Raw genomic sequence first — 14,502 nt, forward strand, 5'->3', positions numbered from 1 at the left:
GGTGGTATAAAATGCACAGTATAAAATACAACAATATAAAATACATAACAACCATATTCATGCCAGATGTGATGCCACAGCAGAAAGGGTAGAGTTGGTTCTTTTAGGTTCTCCTGGGATGAAGAGCTCTCTTTTCACCAATCCAAGCAGAGAAGTAAATGGTTCTAGTACTTACATTAACCCATGGATAAGTCATCCCAGTTTTTTGGGTTGAAATTTTGACTAAAATTTCTAGACATACTTAACATAGTTTCTAGACATACTTGAGTATTAACCACCAAGAAGGTTCTCTCCATGTCCTTATCAAAAATGCCTGTGATGTTGGTGGGACTGAGATGAATATTTGAGAATCTTAAAACTCTAAACTGGTTTATAGGTTTACTCTAGCTGGGACTGACCAATTAAATTCAGGTCATTGCTTCCTCCTCTTCTTCATCCATAATAAGCATGCATAGTACTGAGGAAAAACTGTAAGTGCTAGAGAAGACATTAGTCCTGGAGCTTGGCATTGCATGACTGTTTTTTTAAATTACCTACAATAGAGTCTTGCTTATCAAACATAAACGGGCCAGCAGAAAGTTGGATAAGTGAAAATGTTGGATAATAAGGAGGGATTAAGGGAAAGCCTATTAAATATCAAATTACGTTATGATTTTACAAATTAAGCATCAAAACATCATGTTTTACAATAATTCGACAGAAAAGCAGTTCAATACACGGTAACGTTATGTAGTAATTACTGTATTTATGAATTTAGCACTAAAACATCGAAATGTATTGAAAACATTGACTACAAAAACATTGACTACTAAAAAGCAGACAGCGTTGGATAATACAGAATGTTGGATGAGCAAAGGGTGGATAAGCGAGATTCTACTGTAAGAGTTTTGGGGGAGGGAGAGAGGTGGTTTGCACACATCAGATTGAGAACATGTCGTAGCAGGAATCTGTGGGCATGCACAAGAAAACAGAAAATTACTCCATGAAAAACAGAAATATGGATCAAAACAAGAAACAATCATAGCACAACACAGCAATCAATTAAGCAGAATGAACTTTAGATAATGAACCAAACTAAACCTTTGTTTTTCCTGGTAAAAATCCCAGCTGAACATTTTTTTGATAATGGGAAGAATGTGAAATGAATCATGACAATTGAACAGCAACTCATAGAGGTAGTCAGGAATATACAACCTGGGTTTTCCCCCTCCTTTTGTGATGTATTATTTATGTTAGAACCTTTTACTAAGGTTTGTACCAGTACTCAGGAGAAAAACATTACAAAAGACTGGTGTAACAAGTTGTACCTTTTTCTCAGAATTATTGTGACCTTCTATTATAATGTTGTAAGGTTATAATTATAATGGCATATGGGAATCATATGCATGGTTGTCTGGTTTTATAGATGAGCTGTTGTTCTTGTGTTTAGAACAAAATTTTATCCTATTCGCAGACATGAGATTCTCCTATCGAGCAGGCAGGTACCTTTGTAATAGGTTGGATAGTCATTGAGCAGCAGTAGGCTAACAAGAGGCTAGGAGGCGAACATTAGGATTTTAGGAGACCTTGGAGGGTTATTTCACCCTGACATCCCCACCCCCAAATGACCTATGGAGGCATTTTGCTACGTTTTTGATGCCCCAGGCAATTTTAAGCTTTTTAAAACTTTTATTTTTCTGGAGAAGCCATTGACCGTTTTGAAAAGGGACTCAAAACATAGTATGTCCACACTTCTAGTACAAGAACAGACACTAAAGTGTCTGCCCCTCTGGAGCATATTTATGTTCTTGCTTCTGTTGCTAAAGTTCATCCAACAGTATTCAAGAGAGAATATTACTTGTTCTCCAACATTTCACAGACAAAAACTTGGACATATGTGGGCAACAACATAATAACTGCTGGAGCTCACTTCTAGCCCCCCAGAAATACATAGGTGCAGCCTACTTATATATCCGTGGGGGTTCAATTGTGGGATACCACATGTATATGAAAAAATGTGGGTGATCATAACCCAAATTATTAAATGGTGACCATGTGAACATGCATGCTGCAGTGTGTCCATTTTACTGACATTTTACTGACATTTTATAATATGGGATGTGCCAATTTGTGGATGGTGGAAATCATGGATGCTGTGGATGCGGAGGGCTACTGTTTTTTAATGACTAGAAAAGGGACTTTGGAAGAGATATGTCTGCATAGCAGACAGTTGGACTGAATGTCCCTTGAGGCCTTTTTCAGCTCTATGATTCTTTCCCCCCTTGGGACTGAAATAACTCATGCTGTTTATGTCTCTTCCAACAAAATGTTTGGGTGGCCAAGATTACATTATTTTAGTTATTACTAAACTATTTTTATTCCAGTCTTTTATCATGAAATCTTAGGATAGCAAACAGATATAGTAATACAGACAATTTAAACAATTCCAAATTAAAAGCAACAAATAATCCAAATTAGATAAATAAAGTAGTCATCAAGTCACACAAGAGCTTGCAAAACAATTCTGTCCTCAATGTTTGTTCAAAGTCTCTCTCTCTCTCTCTCTCTCTCTCTCTCTCCCCCCCCCCCCCCCCCAAACTGTGAAGGCTACACTTGACCAAAACTTCCTGCACCTATTCTGTTCTAAAACCTTGCAGGTCTGTTCCCTTCAAAAATGGATTTGACCCATGTCAATTTGGGCCTGTGGCAAACTGGAATTTTTTTTCTAAATCGCCAAATTGTGAGTTTGGAAAATTTATTTTATAAAACTAAAACTAGCTAAAATGCAGACTTCTAGAGCCAGAAAGTAAGTTTCCAAAGGTCTGCTCCCAAACAAACATTGATGCCTGTGATGTCTGTGTGAATGGGAAGGAATTAAAAATTCTGCAGATGAAATAGTTCCCGACTCTTCAATCTGAGGAAGACCTTCAGTTTGCTGACATGGAGTGGCTATTCAGTTTCATGTTTGCGGTTCAGGACATTTCTGTTGCCATTTGTGGCTTCCATCAATTCTGTGGAGCAAAGTGCTTTGTTCAGCCAGACAGATGTTAATGAAACCTGATGTCTGGAAATGTAGCGTAAAGCAAAGACGTGTTCTTCTGCCCTAGATCATTTGGCTACATGGCACGCAGTAAAATCTGCTATTTAGTGGGGTCAGTCAGGCAGTTCAGTGGCTGTGCGGCTGTTTTATATTGAGTAGAAAGAACCACAAATGAGCGTATTCAGAGAGGAATGCATGAAGCGGCACTCCTCCAAGTGAGGAACGGCCTATCTGGAGGACATTGGTCAATGGGAAGCATATAAAGAAAATGGGGGGGGGGGGGGGGGAGAAGAAAGAAGGGAAAATCTGGAGCTTGGAAGCACTAGATTCCAAGAAATGTCACTTTGGAGGAAATACAGGCAAAGGAATGTAATGACTGTAAGCATGAAACCTATTGGTTGGGCCACCATGAAGAGACCCAACATTTTAATGGATTTCTACAAGGGCTGATTCAACATTAAAGAGATCTATTCTAGCAATAGGATCCTAGGTTGAATTATGGTGCCTTTCTATTTTGCTTTGGTTAGACCTCTTCTGGAATACTGGTTCCAATTCTGGGCACTACATTTTAAAATAAATATTGACAAGCTGGAAGATGTCCAGAGGAGGGCAACTGAAATGATCAAAGGTCTGGAGACCAGGCCCTATGAGGAGCATTTTAAAGAGCTGGGTATGTTTAGCCTGCAGAAGAGAAGGCTGAGAGAAGACATGATAGCCATGTATAAATATGTGAAAGGATGTCATAAGGAAGAAGGAGCAGGTTTGTTTTCTGCTGCCCTTGAAACTAGGATTCGGAGCAATGGGTTCAAGTTACAGGAAAGGAGATTCCACCTGAACATTAGGAAGAACTTCCTGGCCATATGAGCTGTCCCTAGGCTAAAGGAAATTTGGATTCTCCTTAATTCAGCTCCTCTTATGTCTCTACCTCCTTTTTTGGCTTTTCTGCTGGTACATCTCAGGCAGCATGCCTTTTTTGCTGGCAGATTTTGTTATGTTGGCAGATCTCTGAGATTACCTAGCCAAAGAGGATTCTCTAGATTTAGGCTCATGCCTTACGACACCTTTTTATAATTTGGATAGACCTGCTAATACAAATGATACAACCATTTGGTTTTCAGAAACCTTAATTATTTATTTTGTGTCAAAAGCATTGCATGATAAATAAGTTTACCCAAATGTGTACCTAACATGTTTACCTAGCATGTGTAGAAAAGATCCTTCCTTCCATACATTTTACTCCTTCTGTGCATCTCCCATAATGCTTTATTTTCTAGTGCTACCAATTGGTGGATTTCCTTTGAGAATGATGCACGCAGTATAGTAAAACAAAGGTGCAGAATGCACATCTCTGTTTTTCTGGACAAGTGAACAAGTGATTCAGTAGGGTTGGGAAGGAAGATGTGTAATCTCCTCTACTCCTAGATAAACTTTGATTGGGGGAACTTTCTAGGTCCTGACCCTTTGTTATTCCTTCTTTATTGCTGCTCCTGTCAAAGGCCTTCCATATACAGGCAGTCCCTGAGTTACAAACATCTGACTGGCAAATGACTCATAGTTAAGAATGGGGGTGAGACAACAGGAAGAGAGAGAAATCTACCCCTCGGAAGGGAAATTCACTCCTGAAAGAGTTATCATGGGGAAAAGGCTATTTTGTGACAATTCACAGCACCAGCTGCAACATTTTATTCCCATCCTTGAGTGGGTTTCTTTTTAATTCCAAAATATGGTAGAACATAGTATGTTCCCTTCTCTTTTAAATGTTTAATAAGTTATAGTAATATAGTGTGCCAGTGAAATAGTACTTTTCTACTATAACTTTATAATTAAAAAATTAAAAATTCAGAGAAGAGAACTTTTTTCAAACTGCAGCATCACCACAGCAAACCATTCCCTGGTGTATCAAAACAAAGTAGCAGCAGAAAAAAACCCTTAATACAGATCTGAAAAATTGCTACAAACAGTTCCTAAGAATAGAATGGGTGGCTATGGAGGCAACAAAATTGGCAAACTCCATGGAAATCTATTTTGAGTACTCACAGTCCTCTTTAAATGAAGAACTCTGTTTCTTCTCAAACAGGAATTATTTTTCCTGTTGGAAGAACTTGGAAACATGATTTTGGGACTTACAATTCAGACTCCCTCAGCCAACGGGGCCACTGAGAGTTGTGAATGGGGGAATAAAATACCCCAAACTGGTGCATGAAACTTCAAAGACAAGGGGTAAATGAAAACTAATCTCTTTGTTCTAGGTAGTGTTTCTTGCATTTTCCTAGATTTTTCTGTTTTCTATAGAATTGGGGCACTTTGCAACCCACCTCTAGACTGCATTGTTTTTAGTGACAAAACAAGCCAACCATTTACATAATTTCTTTCTCAGTGCTTTCATGAAAGTTGCCAAAGCAATGCTAATTTGGGATGTGTTGATACATACTCTATATACTCATGTAAAAGTAGACAATTTTTGACCAAACAAAATCAACTGCAAAACTTATCCATAAATATGTGCTGGAAACAGATGATGACAATGCTAACTCAATGAGCTTTGTGCTCTCTGCCACTTTGGGCACCTGAGGTACAGCAGAGTGCAGGTGACTTACTGTAGAAGCTTCATGTGGTTTGGCCGTCTCTCTGCAATTCTCGCTAGCCTCAATCCACACTACACCAAGCTGCGTCAAAAGGGGCTTCTTGCCTCTGCCTCTTGACACTGCTTTTGCTTTGGGTCCCTAATAGAGGCAGGTTGATTTTCTTGGTCTTCTTTCCCTCTCCAACTTTTTCCCGGCTGCATTCTTATTCCTCATTTATATTCCTCTCCCCCTCTGCACTTGCATAGATGTAGATATTTTAACATCACTAATGAAAATTAAACCCTCCTCCACACAATTTTGCCCCTTCAAATAAACAGAACCTCTCCTTTTCTTTAGCACTCTCTCAATACATCCCATTTATGCATTTTTTAAAAAGAGAGCAAAATATTTGTTTGTTACATGCCCTTAGGTTTTACCCTGGACTTAGTCATAGTAAAGTTCATGATTCTAGCCCTTAGACCTGCCCTCTACTTGTAACATGAGGTCAGCTTATACACAAGTATATACAGTTCTCAACCCATGGCTGATTGTGTCTATTTTTCATTATCCTGACATCTTATCATTGCTATGTGAAAATAATGGGATTGCAAGATTGAATCAATTGATTGCTGTGGCTAATTGATTGTTCTTTGATTAAAAACAAGATGCAACAAGGCAGTTTTCCACATGATAGGGAGAAAGTGACAATCACTTTCAGAGGATAATCTCAATTTCTTTTGTTTTGGGATTTTTTGGTAACATTCTATTGTTGACTTTCTGTTTTAGTGGCTAACATCATTATGAATATTCTTCACTATCATTGAGTGAATGACAAAGGGTGCTTAGGTCTAAGTAGCAGTGATTTTTCTGTAGATCTGCATGTGTCACATATAATTTTGTATAATTGAATTTCATTTTAATTGAACTAAATTGAATGGGTGGGTGCAGGCTCCCTTAGTTGCCAGTGAGAGATAAAAAACTTACACACACATACACAAACACACACAAATGGATCTCCATTTTTGTTTGACCAAAATAATTATTTCACATTCCCTGAACTTTACCTGAAAGTTTGGTTTCTTTCGACACTTAATGGAATGGGCCAAATCGTCATAGTGTGAAAATTACCTTTGTCGTCTGAGAGGATGAGAAAGATATTAAACTGTCAGGAGTGAGAAGACAATTAGTAGATTTCAGAGAAGCACTGGGACAGTTAAGACAGTATTAGAAGAGAATAAGTGGGGAATGATGGATAGATCAGGCTGTAATAAACATATGGTGAAACTGAACAACAAATTATCAGATGCTGAAGTGAATATGCTGAGGTTAAGTGAGCAGAGCAATGAAAATGGTTTAATACTATGCTTGTAAAAGATTACTTTAGATTGATGGATACATTTCCCCATGTACTTGCTTGCAAAGAGGAACATGTCTAATCTATTGCAGCTAATTGTTATTAATTAGAATAAGTAAATTAGAAGGATTTATATCTGTTAAATGTTTATTATCAACTGTTGATGAATTCCATCCCTGGCAACAATCTGTAGTGGGTCTAGCTGGGAATAGAGCAGACTAGTGGAATAACACACACACCACATACACGCACAGAGCAATGACACTGCACAATTCTCTGGTCTGTTGTGTTCTGAAGGTGGAGAAGTCATTACTTTCATTTGATAACTGTGCATTAGTCCTCTAGTTTCCCCTTAACTTGAGAAGCAAATGAGTATCACTGGAAATAATAAGTTCTAGAAAGTAGTTTGTACTCAACTCAGCAGGGGAAGAGGAGAGCAGGGGTGGAATCTTGCTTTACCCAGTAGACTCAGGAAAAAAAACAATTGCAACCTTCCTAGCTTAGGTGTTCTTCCTCATAATTTTGCCACTTGACTACACTCTGATGTTGTTTGGTCACACATGTCCCAATTTTCATCTGTGAAATGTTGGGGAGGGTATAGGAATAGATGCAAATCACTTTCTGATCTTTTGTTAGCAAAAACTCCCTTCTATGAATGGAAGGAACTGTTCTGTTCACGATCAAAGGCAGTACAATAAACAGACCAAGATTTATCAAAACTGTCCAGATATAAATAGGTTCATGATGTGTTTGCTTCTAAGCCTTCTCTCTGTTCCATCACTATCTTGGCAAGTTTCGTAAGAACATGAGATAGAGCCCTCTTGGTGATTGCTCCTAGATTGTGGAATTCACTTTGACAAGACATTTGGTTTGCTGTCTCACTTTTGTCCACCAGTTGGCAAAGACCATTTTATTTATCCAGAAATTCGGTGCATAATTCATGTGGGAGAAGTTGCTTTTCATGGGGCTCCACTTTTATCTTATTTTATTTTAAATGGGTTATAAATTCTTAACTTGTGTTTTTAGTAGAACCACTTGTTTAACTGTTTCTACTTTTTGTACCTTGTTTTAATTGGAATTTATCCTGTGGGATAGGAAGTGAGATAAGAAGTAAACAAGTGAATAATACAAATAAATACAAAATTAATACTAGCATAGGTTAACGTCTCATGAGTCTAGGAACCTGCTTCAAGTGTGTTTGGCTACCCATGTCTCAGAAATTAGTTGAGATAAATGGGTCCCATTGATCATATTGAATATTATAACCCCTAATCACAAAGAGCCTAAAATGAGGTTGTCCTTTGAAGGTTGGACAATAACAACAACAACAACAACAACAACAACAACAACTTTATTTTTGTATCCCACCACCATCTCCCCGCAGGGACTCGGGGCAGCTGATATGGGGCCAAGCCTGACAACGATGGCTCTGGAGACTAAGATTTCAACCCATGGAAACCCACTGGCCTCAAAAAAAGGCAATAGCAAAACCCCTTTGAACAAATCTTGCTAAGAAAACCCTATAATTTATTCATCTTAGAGTTGCCATATGTCAGAAACCTCTTGAAAATACATAGCAAACCCTAATCATTGGGTATTTAGGTCATGTGTAATTGCCACAACAATGGTGATGAGGACCAGTATGGTGGAGTGATTTGAGAATTGGACTTATTTATTTATTTATTTACAATATTTATATTCTGTCCTTCTCACCCCGAAGGGGACTCAGGGTGGATCACAATGTACACATACATGGCCAACATTTAGTGCCATATGAACATAGAGACAGAGACACAGAGACAATTTAACCTTCTCTAGCTTCCAGCTTCCTGAGGGTAAGCTCGATTCTGGCCATAGGGGGAGCAGCTGCTTTATCATTCACTGTGACGCTGAGTCCTTGGATACTTCCTCATTCCAAATGCTGCTGGACGATTTTATGGTGTCATAAATTAGTTAAATTAGCCTCCCCACATAAGTGGTACCTAAATTTCCTACTTGATAGATGCAACTATCTTTCGGGTTGCTTAGGTCAACAACGAACAGGGCTATTTTTTATTTTAATGGTCGGGTGCTCACTCCGACACGGGCTGGCCTTGAACTCATGACCTCTTGGTCATAGTGATTTATTGCAGCAGGCTACTAACCAGCCTGTGCCACAGCCCAGCCCAACTTTGACTCTGGAGACCAGGATATGATTCCCCACTCGGCTCTGGAAATCCACCGGGTGACCTTGAATGAATAACATACTGTCAGCCCGAGAAAGCCTTGTGATATGTCCATCTCAGGGTCACCAAATGTTGGAAACAATTCAAAGGCACACAACAAAAATGATGATTGTAATGCTCGTCCTCAGAAGTGTACATCTTTGTCCATGCGTGCAAACAGAAGAATATCTTCATTCCTCATGTGCCAATCCATGCAACACCTTCATGCTGTTCCAAGTATGTGGAATTTAACAACTTGGTTTTAAAACTGTTCATTTTCAGTTATCATGGAAATATATAACAGTTTCTTAAGCTTGCAGAGGAGACAGTGTCATTGAAGTCGAGCCAGTTATGTGGGTGTAAGATGATTAAGGTGGATGTGATGTAGGAGGAAAAGGAATAGTATTACATTTTTTAAGGATTCTGTTTCTAACATATTTGCATTATCTCCTAGAAAGACTGTTTTTTTAATTATAAAGGTATAGCCTGCAATAAATCTACGGCTTAATTCATTGTCACTCTACAGTCTGTCTGTCTAGTTACAGTGACACTAGATATAAAGATGGTGCCTGAAGACTACCAAATTAGAATTTCAGTATTTCACAATCTTAATTGCTAGTTGCGCTACAAAAGCGTAAATTTGTGGACAGACTCTAAGATCATGGAAATTTTTCTTATCTGCAATGAATGATATAAAAATAGTTGCTTCTGCTTCCAGATAATGATATGCTTCAAATCCTATCTTATATAAAAGCTGGGAAGACAGAGCTTAACATTTCACTTTCAGGTGGTTTCAATTTCAAATATATGTTTTTTTTTGAGAAATTTGTTACCCAGTGCTTGACTAGGGTGTAGAAAGCTTTAAAAATAAAGATACAATTTGTTAATATTCTTTAATACAAAGGCAAAAAGGGGTGGGCAAACTTATTGATCCAAACCAGGAGGGGTCTCCTTAAGCTCCACCTTTGTAAAACTAACAGAAACGTGACTATTCTCAAACTGTGGGTGGGGCAGCGTAACAAGAGGAGCTGGATACAGTTCCATCACAATAGTAATCTTTTGAGTATGCCTACTACTTCTTTGCATTTATTTATTTGTACTAACATGGAAAGAATTGCAGGTCCTCTCTGGATTTTTCTATTTTGATACCTTATTTGGCTCATCATTTTTTTGTTTACTTGTTTGGAATGCTCTTATGTAATTATTCATATTTGCATATTTGCCCAAGCAAGTTTCTCAGAGGACATTGGGATAAATGTCAGGTTTTCAATCACCATTTGGCCTGAAGCATCCTCAAATCACTGCTGTCACCATATTTTTTTATTTATTTTGCTGTTTCTGAATTTTTCTTCTTGATGCCTCCATCACTTTCTCTTCTATGTTTGGCAGATGTTTAAGATCAGCATCAACATGCTATGTGTCATAATAGAGACCGACCAATATTTTCTGAATGAAACTGTTGGTGGGTATTGGCATTCATTAGTAGGAATGTGGTGGGTGTGAGAGCAACAGATTTGTTATTAGCATCAAATGTAACATATTGATAGTATTTATTTTCTTTTTTTAAAAAAGTCTTGCTCTTACTGCTAACATGATAAGCCCCCAAAAATTCTGGACAGTGACCTATGTTACTCATACCTACCTACTGAAATAAGTAAATCAACTTACAGGGTTGTTGTGTGTTTTCTGGGCTGTATGGCCATGTTCCAAAAGTATTATCTCCTGACGTTTCGCCCACATCACAACCTCTGAGGATGCCTGCGGATTCATAGATGTGGGTGAAACGTCAGGAGATAATACTTCTGGAATATGGCCATACAGCTCGGAAAACACACAACAACCCTGTGATTCTGGCCATGAAAGCCTTCAACAACACATTAAACCAAGTTAGTTATGACTATCTTATATACTTGAGTATAATGCACCATCAAATGTAATGCTCGCCTCTGTATTGAAGGTGTGCATTCCAAAAAAAAGGATTTGCTGTCAAATGTAATGTGAGGCAATGGTGGCCATGAAAAAGCTGATGGGAAGCCGTCCAGTCTGGTGGGAAGCTGGTGGTGGTCACAGAAAGACTGGTGGGAAGCCATGCCGCTTTATCAGGTCTGGTGGGAAGCTGGCAGTGGCGGTGAAAAGGATGGTGGGCAGCTGCGCCCCTCCATCAGGCCTTCCCACCAGTCTTTTCGCAGCCACCATTAGCTTCCCACCAGCCTTTTCACTGTCACTACTGTCTCTCCCTCCTCTGTTCCCAGCCGGGATCTCTTGCCCAACAACCAGTTGGATTAGGTGCGCAATTTTAACCTGCCATGAAATCTAATACGCATCTCAATTTTAGCGATGTAATGTTGCCAACAAAGGTACGTGTTAGAGTAAATATGAGTAAATGTGGTAATATGCCTCATTTACTCTAATGGGTCTTTTTTACCCAATGGTAAATCTTCTGAATGAATGGAGATTTAAGTAGCCCCTTGGAAAAGTTTCAGTGCTCTATATATCTTTTGAATAATAAAAGTAAAGCAAACTATGCAAATCTGAAATTGTGCTAAATTTACATAATCTATACAAGGAGAATTTCGGCTACCCTGACATAAAATGTCATAGCTTTGTAAAGCTCTGAGTATAGACAGCTCTGATGTTGATAAATAAATATATCCATTTATTTGTAGATAGTCAAAGGGACTCTCAGCCAGCCAATAGGGTTAAATCTAAAAGTCAACCCACTTTGCATGGTGGTAATTTATCCAATAGCCTCACTGGGTATCTAAATAGCATTCTGTGTGCAGAGTTTACTGCTTTTCAAACACATTTTCCACAGCTGGTAAGCATGCTTTTTATGTAACCATAAACCCCTTCTGCAAACATTGATTTTGAGTTGTCAAAAACATAAATGAAACTGCAAACAGATTTAGATGATTAGCAATGAGGAAATGAATATATCTATATACAGTAGTTAATTTCAGGTTTTTAGCTTTTTAAAGCTTGAATGTTTTATTAGTAAACAAAAATGTTGGCATTGTGGACTTTTTATTGGGAACTGGGGGAATCAGTATCGTGTAAAAATTTCAGGATACACCAATTCAGACATAACTGATGGTTTGTACTCCAAGCAGTGGGGAACTTAGGGTCTAACCTGGACTGTTGGGATGGACCTGCCTGCTTGAGCCAAGGGGTAGATACCACTTTACCATCTCCCTCCAACAAGAAGAGCAAAGCAACATGAAACTCCTGGTTCCATCCAGATACCACCAAGAACTTGTCTACACCAGCCCTAAAACCCAAAGTGGACCCAAAGTCACTCATAAATGTTCAAATAATGTCCAGTGACTTTTGGTCCTTAATGAAATGTAAACCAGACTGAACTAGTTAAGCTCCTAGTTAATCAACGTTGGGGAATGCTTGGAGTTTTGCCAAAGCTGCAGAGCAGTCCTGTACTTCAGGCACAGTGTGGCTAGCAGACTGGCTTGAATGTGAACCATTCAGCTGTCTGTGCTGGCTAGTGCTTGGGAGCACAGGGAAAAGGGGATGAACAGTGACCATGTCATTCCCATCATTGAAGCAGATGGCTGGAGAGCTGTGGGTCAGGAGTAGAACACCTGAATACTCCCAGGGGCTCTGAGGCCAGTGTGGAGCATAGTTTCATTTTCTGGGTGGCAAACACAGAAATCAATGTCCAGCTCCATTGTTGACAGTTCTGTACTTCTGCACCACTGACCATGTTGGTTGGTGGCTTTTGGAAGTCATAGATTTTTAAAAAAATATTCCACACTTCACTTCATACTGAATCAAGCAGTGAGGACAGAACTGGTCTTGTCCTTTCTATTGGGTTTCTATCTGGAATATAAATTGAGTTTTTCCATTAATTCTTCACAGAAAAGGGCTATTCAAAGTAGTGCCAAGGGACAAAAAGCCCGGGGCTGTGGCGCAGATGGGAGAGCAAGCCAGTGCAATTAACTGCAATGAATCACTGACCAGGAGGTCATAAGTTCGAGGCCCGCTCGGAGCTATGTTGTTTGTCTTTGTCCTATGTTAAAAGGCATTGAATGTTTGCCTAATATGTGTAATGTGATCCGCCCTGAGTTCCCTTCGGGGTGAGAAGGGCAGAATATAAATGCTGTAAATAAATAAATAAATAAATAAAAAGAACACAACAACACAAAATTGTTAACATTCCACTTCAAATGAAATTTTAGTACTAGGACTGGGCTCTTGATCTTTTCACTCTGCTTTAAGTATGTGGGATTTACATGGAGTAGATGCCATCTTCTTATACACTTCATGTTTGCTCAGTGCTGTGAACTAGTTTTATTTGCCCTGTTCTCTCAAAGTCACAATTATTGTTCACTGTAATCATCATCACAATCTCTGAGCTGTAGGTTGACAATAACATTTTACAGTTTTTATTTTATTTCAACATTCTCAAGGCAATATGTCCCTCCAAAATACAATTTGTATTGGCTGTCATCACCTTGACTTGATATTTTAACAGGTTTTTGTGGCTGTCTCTCCTTTTCATGTGAGTTCACCTGTTTTTTCCCATTGTTGTCCTATGTGCTGGCTTTATGAATTGTTGATGAAATGCACTTCTATAGACCCAAATCCTATCAAGGTTTTTGTCTGGAAAGAACAGTCTGTAGTGCATGTTTACGTGCTTTTTGTTTGGAAGAACAAATTCCATCTGTACAGTTTAGAATCCATTTGGTCGCTTTCTTTTACTTCTTGCTCCCTTTGATATAATGAGTAGCATGTACTGTCAATTAAACTGAGCTTTTAATATGCTGTAGAGTGAATCCAGAGTCAATTGTTCAGAAATCTCATTGGGTGTGGGAGAAAACCTAGATAAACATGGCAATTTTGGAAAGTGTGATGCAATGAAATGTATCTGATTTCCATGACAACATATAGTTAAAATAATAATATATGTTTTGAATGGTTGGCAGAATGAACTTTAACTAAATGTCAATAAATCTTGGTCTCTTAGAATCCTAGTCCAATACTCAAATCATGATACCAGTCAGGATGGTCTCATGATTTTAGTACTGAACTAGGTTTCTTAGAGACCAAGGTTTGAATTCCTGCTCAGTCATGAAAAACCATCAGGTAGCCTTCAATAAATGTCTCAACCTCAGAGGAAGGTAATGGCAAACCTCCTCTCCTCTCCTAGAATGTATCCCTTTTGGGAAATATAGCAAACTGCAACAGTGGAGAGTGCCTGTAGTTTTTCCTGAAAGGAGGGTGAGAGAATAGGTAAAAAAAGAAAAGAAAAAAAAGAAAAAAGAAAAGAAGCAACATCAAGAAAAAACTAACATAATCATTCATTTCTGACAAACAACATGTCCTTTTACTGTGCCATCGATTTTATGT

The 14,502-nt window shown here is 38.6% G+C and overlaps 1 protein-coding gene across 2 annotated transcripts in view; it reads right to left on the reverse strand.

Moving 5' to 3' along the window:
- The window catches only part of kcnj6 (potassium inwardly rectifying channel subfamily J member 6), a 173,969-nt gene that overhangs the window by 14,021 nt on the left and 145,446 nt on the right, over positions 1-14,502 (reverse strand). The gene's annotated exons all lie outside the window — the stretch shown is intronic.

This window comes from Anolis carolinensis, chromosome 3 (genome assembly GCF_035594765.1).
Source record: "Anolis carolinensis isolate JA03-04 chromosome 3, rAnoCar3.1.pri, whole genome shotgun sequence".
NCBI lineage: Eukaryota > Metazoa > Chordata > Lepidosauria > Squamata > Dactyloidae > Anolis > Anolis carolinensis.